We start from the raw sequence: 20580 nt of genomic DNA, 5'->3' as shown, positions 1-20580 counted from the left end.
TTTACAGCTGTGGACAAGTCAGTTTACAGTTGTGGACAAGTCATTTGCAACTGTGGACAAGTCAGTTTACAGCTGTGGACGTCTGCTTTTACAGCTATAGACAAGTCAGTTCACAGCTGTGGACAAGTCAGTTTGACGGTATGGACAAAGCAGTTTACATATGTAGATATGAAAAAAGAAATGGCCTGCAGCTTATTGCTGTTAAAATTCTAATGCTGCAGTAACTTAATTTCCCAGGTTGGTGTCATCCGCAAAATGCGAGTTTTGACAAAATATCCCATCGCGTGCCATCATCAATACAGAAAGAAATCAGGTTTCACATCTAGTTTCCATTAATGATATAAAACCTAATCTACCCAAGAAAAAAGAAATTGTATATATTTTCATGCAATGTATAAGTGAAAGAAATGCATAAAAATGTGTCAGGATCGCTGATGCTACTTTCTGCCTCGTTAAAGCCAAACAAAGCTGGACGGAATATCAAATGATAATGATGAAAAAAAAAAATAAAACTTGAATATAACAATACCACAGAAGACTCGAGTGGAAGAAGCTATGTTGAGCAACTTGGGACATCTGATGATGAGATATACAACCACAATAACGTCAACATTTCACTGGGCACCAGCTGTGATGAGGCCATCGAGCACATCTGACCGTGACGCATCCACGGGCCGTCCAGGGTCGAGCGCATAGGTTCGAATACTGGTTGCGGCAGTCGGTCCACAGTCAACCAAGCTGTTCATCCACTCCCCTAGGGGTTGGTTGATAAAATGGGTACCTGGCTCAGGGTAAAATATATATATACTATATATATATATATATATATATATATATATATATATATATATATATATATATATATATATATATATATATATATTAATGTAATGGCCTTAATTAGGGTCTGAGCTGTCTGTGCCGTCTTAGGTAACATACAGACGAAAGGCTAAAATACAGGAAAGAATCTTGACAAAATATACGTTCGTAAGGTTTTGGGTAGACTGAAGAGAGGATGAAATGTCCAAGATAGCGTGGGATTACCACAACGACGCTGCTCGGTGATTAACAAAAAGCTGACATGGAGAGAGAGAGAGAGAGAGAGAGAGAGAGAGAGAGAGAGAGAGAGAGAGAGAGAGAGAGAGAGAGAGAGTTGAACGTTAATGAAACAGGATCGTAATCAGTTGTTGGGAGGGGGAGGAGGGAAGTCCCCACGAGCGAAGGTGTGTTCATCTCGAGTAAGATGAATAAGTGATCGTGCGTAGGTGATGATGACACGCCCAGGGTCGGACTCGCATGGGTTCGAATCCTGGGCGTGGCACTTCCTCAGGCCTGGTCGGTAAATCGGTGCATGACGTGGTCTTAGTGTGTGTGTGTGTGTGTGTGTGTGTGTGTGTGTGTACATGCGTAGGTGTAACGGCATGGTGCGTATAAACAAGATTTAGAGATTGGGCAACACGGGTGTAAAAATTTCTTTGCCCGTAACACTTGTGTTACTTCTCTCTCTCTCTCTCTCTCTCTCTCTCTCTCTCTCTCTCTCTCTCTCTCTCTCTCTCTCTCTCGTTCCACTCCTCAACAAAGCTAATAATCTACAAAATGTTCTCCGCATTTTTGTCTGGCTTGTTTCTTACTTAACTTCGTGTGTGTGTGTGTGTGTGTGTGTGTGTGTGTGTGTGTGTGTGTGTGTGTGTGTGTGTGTGTGTGTGTGTGCATTCCTCATGACCCGTCGCGTCCCAGGATGATCATTTGCCTGCGTACGAACGACTACGACGAGGGTGTGCCACCACTAGGCTAGAGAGAGAGAGAGAGAGAGAGAGAGAGAGAGAGAGAGAGAGAGAGAGAGAGAGAGAGAGAGAGAGAGAGAGAGAGAGAGAGGAATATAAAAGAGACAACACGAGGCAACATCTGCTGCAGTTCCAGACTGCGTCTTTCAGATGTGTTGCCAACATGTGAAGAACCTTGTTGCCACCCAGTGCCAGCTGGTCAGCTCATCTGTCAAAATGAATCACGGTCTTTCATTAGCATCTTATAATCTTTTTTCCTTGTTCTCTTGATCTAACTCTGTTTGTCGCCGGGGAAAATAATGAACAATGGCCCTAAAACATGATTTCTTTTCCCAAGATTGAACTACTTACTTCCCTTACCATCCTTTCTTCATCTTTCATATCAACTTTGCTCTCAGAAGACACAGCTCAAAACTCTTCAGAACGAGATTTAAAACACATCTCGTTAAGTTCCTCCAGCTGCTCTGTGAGTATATTGTGAGACGCAACACATATCCTCGTGGGGACTGCTGTGCTGAGGGGCTGATATAGAAAGCTGGCTGCCCTCTCGTCCTTACTTGACTCAGCAAGTCAGGAGGTCAATGTGTCCATGTTATCAATGAAGAAGATTCTTACATCAACTATTTCAGCACAAAGAGGTATTCTACGTCTCAAAATTTGGCACTCTTCTGTTACCTTGTCTGCGGCATCACCTTAATCTTCTGGGGGTCCTCTCCAAATAATCACCCACCGAGGTGGAAGGTCCTGTGTAATCCCATAACAACTTTCGTCTGCCCCTCCTCCAGGCATTGGCCGTTCCTCCGGCCAGCAACACCCTTCTTCCGTATCAGGCCTGGGGCAGCTATGGTTCTCTTCCCGCTAGACGGTTCGCAGTAGCAAAACTTCTTGATACATATATATGGCCCTACAGTGAATCAGGGCATGTGAAGCGTCTGGGGTAAACCATGGAAAGCTGTGTAGGTATGTATATTTTGCGTGTGTGGACGTATGTATATACATGTGTATGGGGGTGGGTTGGGCCATTTCTTTCGTCTGTTTCCTTGCGCTACCTCGCAAACGCGGGAGACAGCGGAAAAAAAAAAAAAAAAAAAAATATATATATATATATATATATATATATATATATATATATATATATATATATATATATATATATATATATGTTATGATTTTACTGTGTCCTGCTTACCGTTTAACGCAACTCTTTCCAACTCAGAGAATATCGGCGAAAGTGGTCAGCCATCTTTACCATGGACACACAGGTAGTCAGAGTAGATAGGACGAGGGGCGGCAATGCGAAGAGGTGGTGGGGTCAGGATCGTTGCCAGGGGAAGACTGGGGCTGCAGGTGGTGGTAGGTCCTCACAAGCTGTTGCTGGGCCTCTCCTTATGGTAGCAGTGACCTGGTCCAGCATGGGTCTGCATAGGTGTCCCAGCCCCTGGCTGTACAGTAATCCCAGGCCCTGGCTGTACAGTAATCCCAGGCCCTGGCTGTACAGTAATCCCAGGCCCTGGCTGTACAGTAATCTCAGGCCCTGGCTGTACAGTAATCCCAGGCCCTGGCTGTACAGTAATCCCAGGCCCTGGCTGTACAGTAATGCCAGATCAGGATGGTATTCATGTGTGCTGGGGCGTCGGCGCGGGGCGTTGGGCAGTGCGTCAGCCACCAGCCAGAGCCTCGCCCGATACTGGCGACGAAGACAAGTAAGCTGGGGGTCGATGACCCCAGCAGGAGTTGCAGGCCCGAAGCCCACTTCACGGGGAGAGGTTGCTGCTAGCCCCTCACACAGGCCAGTCATCTAAAGAGGTCTTGTTGGTCTTCTCGGATGCAGGCAGATCTTAGTATTCTGTCACACACTCCTTGAGTCTGCCACCGACGAAAGATGGCGAAGCTTTGAGAAAGTAGGTCGATTATCTGGCCTGCAGGAAGGAATCAACAGTTGTGTCTGGGCCATGAATGGGCTACCACGCGTACGTTGGGGTGTGTGTGTGTGTGTGTGTGTACGTGTGTGTGTGTGTGTATATACACACGTGTCTACATATAATGGTGAGACGTGGTGTATACACATCACAGTTTACACAAAAGGGAGACGGGGGGAAGCTCTCCCTGTAGCACAAAATAGTAATCAGATAAACACACTCAGCCAGGCTTAGGCTGGTGTGTGCGTACGTGCACAGGAGTGAAGACGTGGTGTGTACTGTGCGTATATACAGGATTAAGGGACGAAGCAACACGACTGGAAAACTCTCTCCCCTTAACACACAAAGAGTAATCACACACACACACACACACATTATATATATATATATATATATATATATATATATATATATATATATATATATATATATATATACATTCGCCATTTCCTGCGCTAGCGAGGTAGCATTAAGAACAGATGACTGAGCCTCAGAGGGAACATCCTCACTTGGCCCCCTTGTTCCTTCTGCGACACGCATGGAATACGTAGGAAGCTGTGTGGATCACAACTCCTGTGGTCAGCTGGGTGGGTCACAACTCCTGTGGTCAGCTGGTGGGTCACAACTCCTGTGGTCAGCTGGGTGGGTCACAACTCCTGTGGTCAGCTTGGTGGGTCACAACTCCTGTGGTCAGCTTGGTGGGTCACAACTCCTGTGGTCAGCTGGTGGGTCACAACTCCTGTGGTCAGCTTGGTGGGTCACAACTCCTGTGGTCAGCTGGGTGGGTCACAACTCCTGTGGTCAGCTGGGTGGGTCACAACTCCTGTGGTCAGCTGGTGGGTCACAACTCCTGTGGTCAGCTGGTGGGTCACAACTCCTGTGGTCAGCTGGGTGGGTCACAACTCCTGTGGTCAGCTTGGTGGGTCACAACTCCTGTGGTCAGCTTGGTGGGTCACAACTCCTGTGGTCAGCTGGGTGGGTCACAACTCCTGTGGTCAGCTTGGTGGGTCACAACTCCTGTGGTCAGCTGGTGGGTCACAACTCCTGTGGTCAGCTGGGTCTGTCACAACTCCTGTGGTCAGCTTGGTGGGTCACAACTCCTGTGGTCAGCTGGTGGGTCACAACTCCTGTGGTCAGCTGGTGGGTCACAACTCCTGTGGTCAGCTGGTGGGTCACAACTCCTGTGGTCAGCTGGGTCTGTCACAACTCCTGTGGTCAGCTTGGTGGGTCACAACTCCTGTGGTCAGCTGGTGGGTCACAACTCCTGTGGTCAGCTGGTGGGTCACAACTCCTGTGGTCAGCTGGTGGGTCACAACTCCTGTGGTCAGCTGGTGGGTCACAACTCCTGTGGTCAGCTGGGTCTGTCACAACTCCAATGGTTAGGGGCCGTGGCCCGTTGTTTACACTCTGGCGACCACATCTGCTGAGTTACCAGGTCACAAGTTCACTGGTATAGGTTTATATACGTATATCTCACAATCAAGTTCATCAGATGAAGACTACTCTTGTGTGAATGTGGTAAGTCCAATCAGGGGTACTCCAAGTATGAAGCTAGTGGGTGGTGAGAGAGAGAGAGAGAGAGAGAGAGAGAGAGAGAGAGAGAGAGAGAGAGAGAGAGAGAGAGAGAGAGAGAGAGTTCAGATCGACGCGTTGACCAGTGGGCGGCCCGAGAGCGACAGTGACCCACGCCCGTCGTACCCCATCCATGAGGTCCTCGTATGTGCTGCACTACCACACATGGTTCCTGTGAAGTGTGATGACTGTCTCATAATTCTCTCCTGTACCGCCAAAGTTCCTCACCCAACTAGTTACCCTTCTCTGATCCACGTCTAGCTAGCCTGTCCATAGCTAGTGCGAACTGTCGTGTCGCCTCGCCTCTATGTCTTTAGAATCCGCTGATGTGCACGTTGGGTACAGGAGGGCTTGCATGCTTCATAATCATCAGCATCATAACAGTGTCTGTGGTCGAGACATCAGCAGGTCTTGCGGATATTTCGTCACATCGACACAACGCACAGCACGGGATATCAGCTACAGCGGAGTGAGGCGAAGCATGAATGGCACGTTGTGTACACACATCACAGACACATTCATCCCAGTGAAGTAGTCTGGAATTCAATAGTTATACTCTTCAGCGTGTCGCAACACCTTACGATTCAACCTCGCTCCGCTAACCCATTTCACGCTGGATGATGAGCGGCAATGTGTAACCACACATAATCCTTCCAAGAGTTTATCTGGTAATCAGAACTCTTGGCGCACGGAGGCGATCCAAGATGCTTTCCTTAAACGCCTGAAAGACAGTTTTAGCAGTTGTGTGTGGCAGTGGAACTCGATTCATGGTATGGAATCAATGAATCTAGCATGACTAGCCAGTACCTGTTTCCCTGACGAGTCTGAGACAAATCCTGACGGTACGTACGTCCACAGCAACTCTCTCCCAGGGTTCCTTGACCTCGGGGTATGGCAAAACTGTATTTTGGCGCCATTTCTCTGCGTACTGCAAGGACTCTGTATGACGTTATGAGGGAGTATGGAGTTGATAAACATTGTTTCCCCTATTACGATCGACAGTTTTTACACCAAAAACGTCAGGCCGAGCAGAGAGTGACTGACTTTGCCACAGAAGATGAAAATATACCATATAATAATACCTTTACCCTTAAAGAATTGCTTCTTGCCCTGAAATCCTGTAAAGGTTCCAGCCCAGGACCCAGCGGGAAAACCTACGAGATGATTCACCATCTAAGTCAGGCCAACCTGACCGAGCTGTTACCACTGTACAATGAGATTTGGACGTCTCGAACGTTTCCAAACTCATGGCACTTTGCGCACGTCATCCCCATCGCAAAAGGTTCTGGACGCCTTACGAACATCAATTCGTTTCGACCTATTGCATTGACGAGCTGCATTTGCAAGGTCATGGAAAGGATGATTAATAAAAGGCTTATTTTTCATTAGAATCGCAGAACTTTATCAAATGATCAACAGTGTGCATTCCGTAAACACGGAAGCACAATGGATCATTTGATAAATTTAGAACATAACGTTTCAGACACTTTTATGAACAGCTTTGCAGTTTTTTAGATTTGGAAAAAGCCTTTGACATGACATGGCGAGACGGAATCTTCAGCAAACTTTATGCTGTTGGTTTAAGAGGTTCTTTACCTATTATTGTCAAATTTTTTTTTTACACGACAGAACCTTTGCTGTCAAGATTGCTGCATCTAACGTAATCTCTGACATATTTGTCCAAGAAAACGGGGTGCCACAAGGGAGCGTTCTGAGCCCAAGATTATTCAATATTATGATATTCTGTTTCCAGTATGGCGACGAAAAGGAACGACGCCCCGGAAAGTGAGGTACACCAGCGATTCCGTTACGTCATCATGGATCATTTATCATATGCCCACTTCTACACAGATGGCTCCAAGACAGGTGAGTGTGTGGGTGCAAGTGTGTGGTCGAACGAAGGTTCTCTTCGGTACAGGCTACCGAACCATACAACTGTTTTGTGTGCGGAATTGTATGCTGCTGATAAGACCACACTTTATATACTTAATTCAATTCATATCAAACCAGTAATATTTACCGTTTCGTTGTCAGCTCTTTAAAGCTATAAACTCTGGTTATACGGAGTCAAATGAAATTCTGGGAAACATCATTGATAAACTAAACTCACGTAATAAAGATATCATCTTGATTTCGGTGCTTGGTGGATCACTGCAACATGTACGGCAATGTACAGGCAGACCGATCCCTCTGCAGCTGGGGTCCTGCCTTTCCTTGGGAAAGAATTCAATCCTACTTCCGTGGCAAAGTCAGTGGACCAGCCTGACAATACCCAGGAAATTCAAACCCCAAGTAGCGGACTGGACGACCGACCTCGTACAGGAAGAACAGAAGAGAGGAAGTTGTGCTGGCCCGTCTACGCCTCCACTGCACCTACAGCACCCACCTATACAACCGTATATGAACAGAAACTTCCCTGCAAGATGTGAAACCTGCCGAACTAGTTCGACAACATACCACCTCCTCATACAATGTACGAAACACCATGGAAACAGGAGAAGAGGCTGATAAATTATTAAAAAAGAAAAAGAAAAAAAACTCACCATCTACAATCTATTTGGTGACGATAACAACATAATTAACAAGTTGTTTATCTCTCTCAAGGAAACGGAAATAATCAAGATGGTATAAGGTGGTTCGTTGGTTCGACTCTGTGCTTTCGCTCTGAGCTGGTTGTGTGGTGGGTGAAGCAATTTGCTCATTACGCTGCTGACCAGGGTCAGGGGTGGTTCGGCTTGGAGCTGGCTCCGTTATGGTGTCCAGCTGACGAGTTGCCGAAGCCATTATGTCATAATTTATACAAGTGTTTCATGTTTTATGGTGAAGGATTATAATCTATCCTATCTTTTTCGAAGTCCTTCTGGCAGCTGCACCACAGTGGATGTTGTGCCGACTGGGTGATGTTTGTTGCCACGTTGGCACAATATCCACTTACCAACTTTCCTTCCAATCTCTCTCTCTTTTTTTAATCCCCTATAGGACTAGGTATGACTTATATAAGTATTGATATGATTATTATGTACAGACTTTACAGTCAAAAATCAAACAGGGTTGCAGGTTTAATGGCCTTACGTATAGGTCGCTGGCCGTTAAACCCAACAAAACAAAAACACACTCACTCTACGTGAAAAATAGCATCATACTGAACTGTGTGATGAACAGAGCACGTAATGAGGTAATGCAATATATTCAGGTCTTCCAAAGTATACCCTGCAGAGAAAATGGACCCAGGCCACCATTTCTGTGTTTCCATGTAAATCTAACCATTTAGATTCTCAATTGATATCTTTTTTTTCCCGTCAGTTGCTCTACCCTCTCTCCCCACCCCTCTGAACCTACGTCGAACAGTTGTGCTAAAATTAACCCAAGCTTCAACCTGTGTTACCATGACTGACTCGACCGGAGGGCAGTGCGGTCAGGAGCAATGGTGAAAACTAGCAGCAATAAAACAGCTTCCCTTGTGTCCCGCGGAAGAAACATAACGTAAATAAACTGACATTTCTCGTGCTTACATGTATGAAAATATAAATCTTTTTCTTACGTAATGAGAGACCCTTTATTTCACCTACACCAAGACTGATATGCTGACGCTGTATGAGGAGGGTGTGTCGCCCTAGTGCGGCTCACCGTGCCGTACGTGTGGTGAAGGGAACCCAGTGTGGCCAGTCTTCCTCGTGACGCCGTGGAGTAAGGGCAAAACTCCGTTGGGTTCCTGTCAACAAACCGCCAAGCTATCGCCAGTTTCAAGGTTTGTTCAAAGCTCACACATTAGACTCGTACTTCATACTACAGACAATGTATTCACTCTAGTGTGGTTAATAATACATATTTTTTCTATCTTTAACAAACCAGAGGAACATCTTCAGAACGACTAATTCCACATGAAGTTAAACAGATTATGCTACTATGATGTTAAACTGTTAACGTTCTGTGAAGTAAGGGAAACTTGGAAGATCAAATATAGTGCTGGAACTTTCCCTCTCTAAGATACAGAGACAGCAGTAGGACTTAAGACTTCTGGATACAGCTGACAGTGATTTCTTATAGGTTTACAATCTATAACTTAGTTCATATTTTTCCGTACATCGGAGTGAAATGAAATTCATTTATTTGTCTTCAACTGCAGCCACTGATACTAACCACTTCAGATCTTCAATTCGAATGCGCATCTTGCCTGCTGGGATTCCAGTCAACGGCCTCTTTGAGTTAACGACAGGCAAGAATCACTATAAGGAAATCATTCACATACCATGTGCTTCGTAAACAACGATACGGGCTTTATACTACGATGAGTGAAGACTCTGCATTGGCACAGTCAAAAGTTACGATACAGTATTTTACTGTTTGGCTCATGACAGTGCACGCGATCAAGGCCAATCAATGACTGGGGATGTGCCAGTATGAATGGGTATTATATACTGAGTTACTATGATACAAGAATTGACACACCAACTCTTATTACCCGCCACCAACAAATATTACGCTCGTTGGAAACGGTGAGAACAGTTACGTCTTTGTGTATCAAGAAACACGTTGTGTGTGCTGTGTGTGTGTGTGTGTGTGTGTGTGTGTGTGTGTGACATTTAACGTAATCATACGAAAGTAACAAGATGAAGAAATGATAAACAATGCCAAATATGCAGTATCATTGTTTTCTCACCTATTAGATGCTTAAAAGGATGAGCATTTCTGAGCCATTCCTGTAAATGGAAAAGGAGTTAAACTCAGATATCTGAATTTCTTAGGTAATATCAAGCAGACTCCGGGTTTACAAAATACGTATGGCCATTGACGGACAATACTAACATTATGAAATATCAAGCCCCGTCAAGCTGAGGTTGGTCGTTTTCACCTGCCGAGCGTTTGACTGAGTTCGAATCCTCCCTCCTCGCCCATCACTATATCGTACCACCATATCATGTGTCCAGCACATTCTAAAGATATATATCTCCCTGCTGAGCGGTTCTACGGTGTGTACAGTTAAAAGGCATATTCCACAATTTGCTCATTTTGGTTTGTACGAACAGTTTGTAACTATGAGTGGGATCTTACTGAATGTTCAGCGTTTCGAACAAGCGAACAGGATACCAAGTTTGACAACGCAACGACCACCATATGAGATTAAGGTAGGGCCAGGGCTTTGTGGCGGGGAAGGAATCCGCCCAAACAATAACCCTTGCTAGGTTGAGGCCCGGTGGAAATTGAGCAATGCCAAGCACCATAATGTATTCATACATTTAACGTATTTACACTGATGTACATAATGTACTTAGTGTCTATTGTGTAAAGTATGTGAGCTTCCAAGAATCGCTGAGTACATTCACACACTCACACACGTGAAGGACCATGTACACAGTGAGATCATATATGACTTTCACCTTAAACACCTGAAGGTGCTCATATCTGAGAATTTCCGGAGTATGTTTATAACTTCACGTTCATAATGCTTTAGTCACCCTGAAAGCTGTGAGGTCTGAAATCCAAATACCACCAGTCTTCACATCACAAATGTTGTTGATGTATGTTTGAAACCTTTATTTGGATGACCTTTAGCTCTTGATAGCCTTTAAATCCTATGACATTTGTTGTTAGTAATATAAATTTCAAGGGAACAATGAAATAATCACTAACTCGTCAGTAATAGCAATAAATGACATATTAAATAACTATTAACGAAAATAAGATAACCTGAATGAATTCTATATATACATTTACTAAAGTATCATATGTGTGATCTTGCTCACTGTTACAATGGAATATACAAGAATACAGTACTTATGGATCCCTACTTGATGATACCGCTTACATGAGTTGAAGGAGGACTCTAGTCAACAGATATCGTAATGAGTGGAACAGTATATCGTTAAGTGGAAAGTAGAAGTGTGCACACAGGCCTCACACAAACTGAAGTCGCTGCTGGGGAAAAAGAAGTCTTAAAAACAACGAAGCTTGAGTTCTCTTCAAGAAATTGTCTTCCCACCCATGAAAATGTAAGATGTGTTGCCCTTGGCATCTCAACACAGCTTCCTTGGTATAACATGAATTCCGAATCTGAATATGTGGTTAAAGACTTCAAGGGTGAACTTTGTGAAGCAACGAAAGCATCATCTTGAGATTTCGAAAGAGATCCAGTGCTGTGTTGCTACGCTAAAGAAGTGAAATGGCTGCCTTTTGTGTCATGACTGTGGGTGTGAGCTGCTGCCCTTGGGACTTAGCAACTACTGGTACACGTTAGGTTTTACGCACTAGGAGGCTTTACGCTCAACAGAGCGAAAATTATACGCAGGCACGCAATCATACTTATTTGTACACATACTGGCTTAGGCGGGTGTGTGTGTGTGTGTGTGTGTGTGTGTGTTCACGATGGTACTTGTTCAAAAACGCGTGTATGCTCCAAAGTCAATGATAAAATTCAGGATGAACAGCAGGTTGGATGGCCGGGCTAGCTGGGCGTGGCGGGTACGTTGCCACAATCGGTTGGCCAACTGTTGTCATTCAATGGTCCCTTTCTTTATATCGCGCGGGGTTTGAGGGCTGGCCCGACGCTGCCTGGTTGTCTGGAGTAATTTGGCCCCTCCACCAGTATCCTTTTATGGTGTTGCCGTAGGGAGCAATATAAAGTGAAAGTATTCTTCCTGAAACATGAATGGGTGCTTATGTTCAACCTCTTACCAGTGACAACGAACTCGAGCCAACAAGGATGTATATATATATATACATATATATATATATATATATATATATATATATATATATATATATATATATATATTAGAGAGAGAGAGAGAGAGAGAGAGAGAGAGAGAGAGAGAGAGAGAGAGAGAGAGAGAGAGGATAGCTGATGATCAAAGTAAGATTACCATGGGGGCCCATACGCCATGGTTTAAGTAAAACCCTTAATGACAACTTGAATGACCTGACCCAACTAGGACTATGAACTGCCAAACACACATGTGACCACTCACTTTCCCGTTGGCTAAGGAAAGTCCGCGAATATTCTTACCTTAACATCTAGTTCTAATAACAGCTGTGTGTAATAACATGGCATGCATCCTAACACACCTGCTGATAATAATAAAAACATTGATTCACAAGTGTCAGATAAATTTAGTGAGTAAACCTAAACACACTTCAAAACATGCAATGCGTAACTCCTGCCGCTCGGCATAAATCTTGATATATATATATATATATATATATATATATATATATATATATATATATATATATATATATATATATATATATATATCATTTAATTATTATGCTTAACCGCCGTCTCCCGCGTTCACGAAGTAGCGCAAGGAAACAGACGAAGAATGGCCCAACCCACCCACATACATATACATATAAACGCCCACACATGCACATATACATACATATGCATTTCATGTATACATACATATACATACACACATATATACACATACACATATACATATCATACTTGCTGCCTTCATCCATTTTCGTCGCCACCCCGCCACACACGAAATAGCATTCTCTCTCTCTCTCTCTCTCTCTCTCTCTCTCTCTCTCTCTCTCTCTCTCTCTCTCTCTCTCTCTCTCACCAGTAAGGCAGCGCCAGGAACAGACAAAAATGACCACACTCGTTCTTGTGTAATGCACCGAAACCACAGCTCCCTTTCCACATCCAGGCCCCGCAGACCTTTCCATGGTTTACCTCAGATGCTTCACATGCCCTGGTTCAATCCTTTGACAGCACGTCGGCCCCAGTAAACCACATCGTTTCAATTCACTCTATTCCTTCCACGCCTTTCACCCTCCTCTATGTTCAGGCCCCGATCGCTCAAAATCTCTTTCACTCCATCATTCTACCTCCAATTTGGTCTCCCGCTTCTCCTTCTTCCCTCCACCTCTGACATATTCTCTTTGTCAATCTTTCCTCACTCATTCTCTCCATGTGTGTGTCCGAACCATTTCAACACACCCTCTCTACTCTCTCAACCACGCTCTTTTATTACCACACATCTCTCTTACCCTTTTATTACTTACTCGATCAAACCACCTCACACCTCATATTGTCCTCAAACATTTCATTTCCCACACATCCACCCTCCTCCGCACAACCCTATCTATATAGCCCACGCCTCGCAACCATACAACATTGTTGGAGCCACTATTCCTTCAAGAATTTCCATTTTTGCTCTCCAAGATAACGTTCTCGCCTTCCACTTATTCTTTAACGCTCCCAGAACCTGCGCCCCCTCCCCCACCCAGTGACTCACTTCCTCTTCCTTGGTTTCATCCGCTGCTAAGTCCACTTCCAGATATCTAAAACACTTCTCTTCCTCCAGTTTTTTCCATTCAAACTTACCGCCCAATTAACTTGTCCCTCAACCCTACTGAACTTCTCAACCCTACTGAACCTAATAACCATGCTCTTATTTACATTTACTCTCAACATTCTTCTTTCACACACTTTAGCAAACTCAGTCACCAACTTCTGCAGTTTCTCACCCGCACAACCCTATGTATAATAGCCCATGCCTCGCAACCATATAACATTGTCGGAATCACTATTCCTATAAATAAAACAATATATATATATATATATATATATATATATATATATATATATATATATATATATATATATATATATATATACAGAGAGAGAGAGAGAGAGAGAGAGAGAGAGAGAGAGAGAGAGAGAGAGAGGGGGGGGGGGTTGTGCGGAGGAGGGTGGATGTGTTGGAAATGAGATGTTTGAGGACAATGTGTGGTGTGAGGTGGTTTGATCGAGTAAGTAATGTAAGGGTAAGAGAGATGTGTGGAAATAAAAAGAGCGTGGTTGAGAGAGCAGAAGAGGGTGTTTTGAAATGGTTTGGGCACATGGAGAGAATGAGTGAGGAAAGATTGACCAAGAGGATATATGTGTCGGAGGTGGAGGGAACGAGAAGTGGGAGACCAAATTGGAGGTGGAAAGATGGAGTGAAAAAGATTTTGTGTGATCGGGGCCTGAACATGCAGGAGGGTGAAAGGAAGGCAAGGAATAGAGTGAATTGGATCGATGTGGTATACCGGGGTTGACGTGCTGTCAGTGGATTGAATCAGGGCATGTGAAGCGTCTGGGGTAAACCATGGAAAGTTGTGTGGGGCCTGGATGTGGAAAGGGAGCTGTGGTTTCGGGCATTATTGCATGACAGCTAGAGACTGAGTGTGAACGAATGGGGCCTTTTTTTGTCTTTTCCTAGTGCTACCTCGCACACATGAGGGGGGAGGGGGATGGTATTCCATGTGTGGCGAGGTGGCGATGGGAATGAATAAAGGCAGACAGTGTGAATTGTGTGCATGGGTATATATGTATGTGTCTGTGTGTGTATATATATGTGTACATTGAGATGTATAGGTATGTATATTTGCGTGTGTGGACGTGTATGTATATACATTGTGTATGGGGGTGGGTTGGGCCATTTCTTTCGTCTGTTTCCTTGCGCTACCTCGCAAACGCGGGAGACAGCGACAAAGCAAAATAAATAGATAAATATATATATATTATCCCTGGGGATAGGGGAGAAAGAATACTTCCCACGTATTCCCTGCGTGTCGTAGAGGGCGACTAAAAGGGGACAGGGGTGGGAGGGGGGCTGAAAATCCTCCCCTCTCGTTTTTAATTTTCCAAAAGAAGGAACAGAGAAGGGGGACAAGTGAGGATATTCCCTCAAAGGCTCAGTCCTCTGTTCTTAATGCTACCTCGCTAACGCGGGAAATAGTGAATAGTATGGAAAAGAAAAAGAAAAAAAAAATATACATATATGATGATAACCACGCGGCAATTGAGACACGGTAAGTTCCTCCTGGTTATCATGTGTGTGTGTGTGTGTGTGTGTGTGTGTGTGTGTGTGTGTGTGTATGTGTGTGTGTGTGTGACCCCGGGGATAAAGGAGAAATAATATTTCCCACGCATTCCCTGCGTGTCGTAAAAGGCGACTGAAAGGGATGGGAGCGTGGGACTGGAAATCCTCCCCTCCAGTTTTTACTTATCCAAAAGAAGGAACAGAGAAGGGGGCCAAGTGTAGTGAGGCAGCGCCAAGAATAGACCAACTCCTTCAGTTCAGCCCACTGACAGCACGTTGTTCCATATATACCACGTCCCTCCAAATCGTTCTATCCCATGAACGCCTCTAACCCTCCTGCATGTCCAAGCCTCCCGAAAACTAAGAACATCTTTCACTTCATCTCCTCAGTCTCCCCTTCCTCCTTCTTCCCTCCACTTCTCGTACATTTATCCTTTTCGGGTAATCTCTTTCCACTCATCCCCCCCATATCTCCAAACCACTTCAACCCACCCCAGTCAGCTCTCTCAGTTATATTCAGCTTAATACCAAACCAATCTCTGACGCTATCACTTCCTACAATTATCGCACAATCAGTAATAACAAAACTGATGGTGAGGACCAAGGCATGACGTGCGAATTCACAAACACAGGGAAGAAAACAGGGAAGTGAACCAAAGTCCACAGAAGGAAAACTTCCTGACGCAGAGCAGTGACGAATCCGTAACACACCAGATCACAGACTCGGTCGGGTGAAACTTTACACATAATACACTACGTTAAGAGATGGGGTTACACAAGTGTAAAACTCTCTCCATATAACACAAAGTCATCACAAGTAGTAATCACACACACACACACACACACAGAGTCTGCTACAATATATAAACAAATTACGCTCGCAGAGCACTGAAGGCCATATCATATTATCTATCTATTCTAGCACTTGATCTTCCGTTGCTCCGTTATATTCTCCCCTGCCCAACACCCTCCTTCCCCACCCTGTTTCACCAGTTACAGAGAGTAAGGGGAGGAGGGACGACGTTCTCGTCTTCCCCCTATAATCACCTTATAAAGAGAGAGAGAGAGAGAGAGAGAGAGAGAGAGAGAGAGAGAGAGAGAGAGAGAGAGAGAGAGAGAGAGAGAGAGAGAGAGAGAGAGAGAACAAGGGCGGTCTGCCCCGCCGCACAACCTCCACGATTGCCCACCGCACACACACACACACACACACACACACACACACGTTTCGCCTCGCCAAGTACCGCAGGTCGACAACGAACGCGTTTCAGCCATCGCATCCCCGGCTTATATTCGTTCTGAATGAGAACATTGTTTATGCGCAGGATCCGGCAATGCACCTTACTGCTGCTCACAACAATGGAACATATCTTCTTGAGGAAGGACAATCTTGAACTCTGCTACCGTCAATTCACTTGCAAGTGACACCAAATCCTTTTAAACTGGTACTCAACCCTGTACAATACTCAGACCTGTTAAGAAGCTTGTGTAAGTCGTATAACGATGCGTGTACCAGAACAAACTCGTTCACAGTCGTTAGAAGACCTTCTCACATATACTACCGAGCCAACACTATGGTGCGGACAAGTCATGTCAACTCCTATGGCTAAAGGACTCGTTAACAATAATTAAGATTTGTGTGTGTGGTGTCTGTAACAGCCCGTCTCAGCATTACAGGACCACTCATACCAGAAGAAGCGGGTCACTTTTTGTATGGCAAGGCTGGTGGGTATAACGTACATATGGTTTGTCCTGAGATTCTGAGCGTAGAGTATAGACTGCCATAATATATATATATATATATATATATATACATATATATATATATATATATATATATTTTTTTTTTTTTTTTTTTTTTTTTTTTTTTTATACTTTGTCGCTGTCTCCCGCGTTTGCGAGGTAGCGCAAGGAAACAGACGAAAGAAATGGCCCAACCCCCCCCCCCCCATACACATGTACATACACACGTCCACACACGCAAATATACATACCTACACAGCTTTCCATGGTTTACCCCAGACGCTTCACATGCCTTGCTTCAATCCACTGACAGCACGTCAACCCCTGTATACCACATGACTCCAATTCACTCTATTTCTTGCCCTCCTTTCACCCTCCTGCATGTTCAGGCCCCGATCACACAAAATCTTTTTCACTCCATCTTTCCACCTCCAATTTGGTCTCCCTCTTCTCCTCGTTCCCTCCACCTCCGACACATATATCCTCTTGGTCAATCTCTCCTCACTCATTCTCTCCATGTGCCCAAACCATTTCAAAACACCCTCTTCTGCTCTCTCAACCACGCTCTTTTTATTTCCACACATCTCTCTTACCCTTACGTTACTTACTCGCTCAAACCACCTCACACCACACATTGTCCTCAAACATCTCATTTCCAGCACATCCATCCTCCTGCGCACATCTCTATCCATAGCCCACGCCTCGCAACCATACAGCATTGTTGGAACCACTATTCCCTCAAACATACCCATTTTTGCTTTCCGAGATAATGTTCTCGACTTCCACACATTTTTCAAGGCTCCCAAAATTTTCGCCCCCTCCCCCACCCTATGATCCACTTCCGCTTCCATGGTTCCATCCGCTGACAGATCCACTCCCAGATATCTAAAACACTTCACTTCCTCCAGTTTTTCTCCATTCAAACTCACCTCCCAATTGACTTGACCCTCACCCCTACTGTACCTAATAACCTTGCTCTTATTCACATTTACTCTCAACTTTCTTCTTCCACACACTTTACCAAACTCAGTCACCAGCTTCTGCAGTTTCTCACATGAATCAGCCACCAGCGCTGTATCATCAGCGAACAACAATTGACTCACTTCCCAAGCTCTCTCATCCCCAACAGACTTCATACTTGCCCCTCTTTCCAGGACTCTTGCATTTACCTCCTTTACAACCCCATCCATAAACAAATTAAACAACCATGGAGACATCACACACCCCTGCCGCAAACCTACATTCACTGAGAACCAATCACTTTCCTCTCTTCCTACACGTACACATGCCTTACATCCTCGATAAAAACTTTTCACTGCTTCTAACAACTTGCCTCCCACACCATATATTCTTAATACCTTCCACAGAGCATCTCTATCAACTCTATCATATGCCTTCTCCAGATCCATAAATGCTACATACAAATCCATTTGCTTTTCTAAGTATTTCTCACATACATTCTTCAAAGCAAACACCTGATCCACACATCCTCTACCACTTCTGAAACCGCACTGCTCTTCCCCAATCTGATGCTCTGTACATGCCTTCACCCTCTCAATCAATACCCTCCCATATAATTTACCAGGAATACTCAACAAACTTATACCTCTGTAATTTGAGCACTCACTCTTATCCCCTTTGCCTTTGTACAATGGCACTATGCACGCATTCCGCCAATCCTCAGGCACCTCACCATGAGTCATACATACATTAAATAACCTTACCAACCAGTCAACAATACAGTCACCCCCTTTCTTAATAAATTCCACTGCAATACCATCCAAACCTGCTGCCTTGCCGGCTTTCATCTTCCGCAAAGCTTTTACTACCTCTTCTCTGTTTACCAAATCATTTTCCCTAACTCTCTCACTTTGCACACCACCTCGACCAAAACACCCTATATCTGCCACTCTGTCATCAGACACATTCAACAAACCTTCAAAATACTCATTCCATCTCCTTCTCACATCACCGCTACTTGTTATCACCTCCCCATTTACGCCCTTCACTGAAGTTCCCATTTGCTCCCTTGTCTTACGCACCCTATTTACCTCCTTCCAGAACATCTTTTTATTCTCCCTAAAATTTACTGATAGTCTCTCACCCCAACTCTCATTTGCCCTTTTTTTCACCTCTTGCACCTTTCTCTTGACCTCCTGTCTCTTTCTTTTATACTTCTCCCACTCAATTGCATTTTTTCCCTGCAAAAATCGTCCAAATGCCTCTCTCTTCTCTTTCACTAATACTCTTACTTCTTCATCCCACCACACACTACCCTTTCTAAACAGCCCACCTCCCACTCTTCTCATGCCACAAGCATCTTTTGCGCAATCCATCACTGATTCCCTAAATACATCCCATTCCTCCCCGACTCCCCTTACTTCCATTGTTCTCACCTTTTTCCATTCTGTACACAGTCTCTCCTGGTACTTCCCCACACAGGTCTCCTTCCCAAGCTCACTTACTCTCACCGCCTTCTTCACCCCAACATTCACTCCTCTTTTCTGAAAACCCATACTAATCTTCACCTTAGCCTCCACAAGATAATGATCAGACATCCCTCCAGTTGCACCTCTCAGCACATTAACATCCAAAAGTCTCTCTTTCGCACGCCTGTCAATTAACACGTAATCCAATAACGCTCTCTGGCCATCTCTCCTACTTACATAAGTATACTTATGTATATCTCGCTTTTTAAACCAGGTATTCCCAATCATCAGTCCTTTTTCAGCACATAAATCTATATATATATATATATATATATATATATATATATATATATATATATATATATATATATTATCCCTGGGGTTAGGGGAGAAAGAATACTTCCCACGTATTCCCTGCGTGTCGTAGAAGGCGACTAAAAGGGGAGGGAGCGGGTGGCTGGAAATCCTCCCCTCTCTTTTTTTTTTTTTTCCAAAAGAAGGAACAGAGGGGGCCAGGTTAGGATGTTCCCTCAAAGGCCCAGTCCTCTGTTCTTAACGCTACCTCGCTAACGCGGGAAATGGCGAATAGTTTAAAAAAAAAAAAAAAAAAAAAAATATATATATATATATATATATATATATATATATATATATATATATATATATATATATAGTTAAAGTGGCACTTTCATGAAAGCTGTATGTACCTATATGTGATAAATACATGGGGACCTCGTCCCATCGCATTAACTTGCTGACCATCCACATACACTTGTAAGAGTACACATACACAGGTACGTCGAATGTGTGTAATGTCTTGCCCAGGCCATAATCGATTAAGTGAAGTGGTATATTATTAATAGCAAGTTATTGGTTATGACATTCACATGCGTTAGCAAGTTATTGGTTATGTCATTCACATGCGTTAGCAAGTTATTGGTTACGACATTCACATGCGTTAGCAAGTTATTGGTTACGACATTCACATGCGTTAGCAAGTTATTGGTTACAACATTCACATGCGTTAGCAAGTTATTGGTTACGACATTCACATGCGTTAGCAAGTTATTGGTTATATCATTCACATGCGTTAGCAAGTTATTGGTTACAACATTCACATGCGTTAGCAAGTTATTGGTTATGTCATTCACATGCGTTAGCAAGTTATTGGTTACAACATTCACATGCGTTAGCAAGTTATTGGTTATGTCATTCACATGCGTTAGCAAGTTATTGGTTATGTCATTCACATGCGTTAGCAAGTTATTGGTTATGTCATTCACATGCGTTCACCTACACAGTGCACCAAGGTGTCCTT

General features: G+C 44.1%; 1 protein-coding gene across 1 annotated transcript in view; it reads left to right on the top strand.

The window, feature by feature from the left end:
- The first annotated feature begins 8866 nt into the window (after nt 1–8866).
- Nucleotides 8867–20580, top strand: part of LOC139766594 (uncharacterized) — a 73497-nt gene continuing 61783 nt past the window's right edge. The window contains exon 1 of the mRNA XM_071695452.1: nt 8867–9023. The gene's annotated coding sequence lies outside the window, so the exon portion shown is untranslated. The remainder of the gene's footprint in view (nt 9024–20580) is intronic.

This window comes from Panulirus ornatus, chromosome 4, assembly GCF_036320965.1.
Source record: "Panulirus ornatus isolate Po-2019 chromosome 4, ASM3632096v1, whole genome shotgun sequence".
NCBI lineage: Eukaryota > Metazoa > Arthropoda > Malacostraca > Decapoda > Palinuridae > Panulirus > Panulirus ornatus.
The sequence above is the reverse complement of the archived record's forward strand: the minus strand, read 5'-3'. Positions and strand labels throughout refer to the sequence as shown.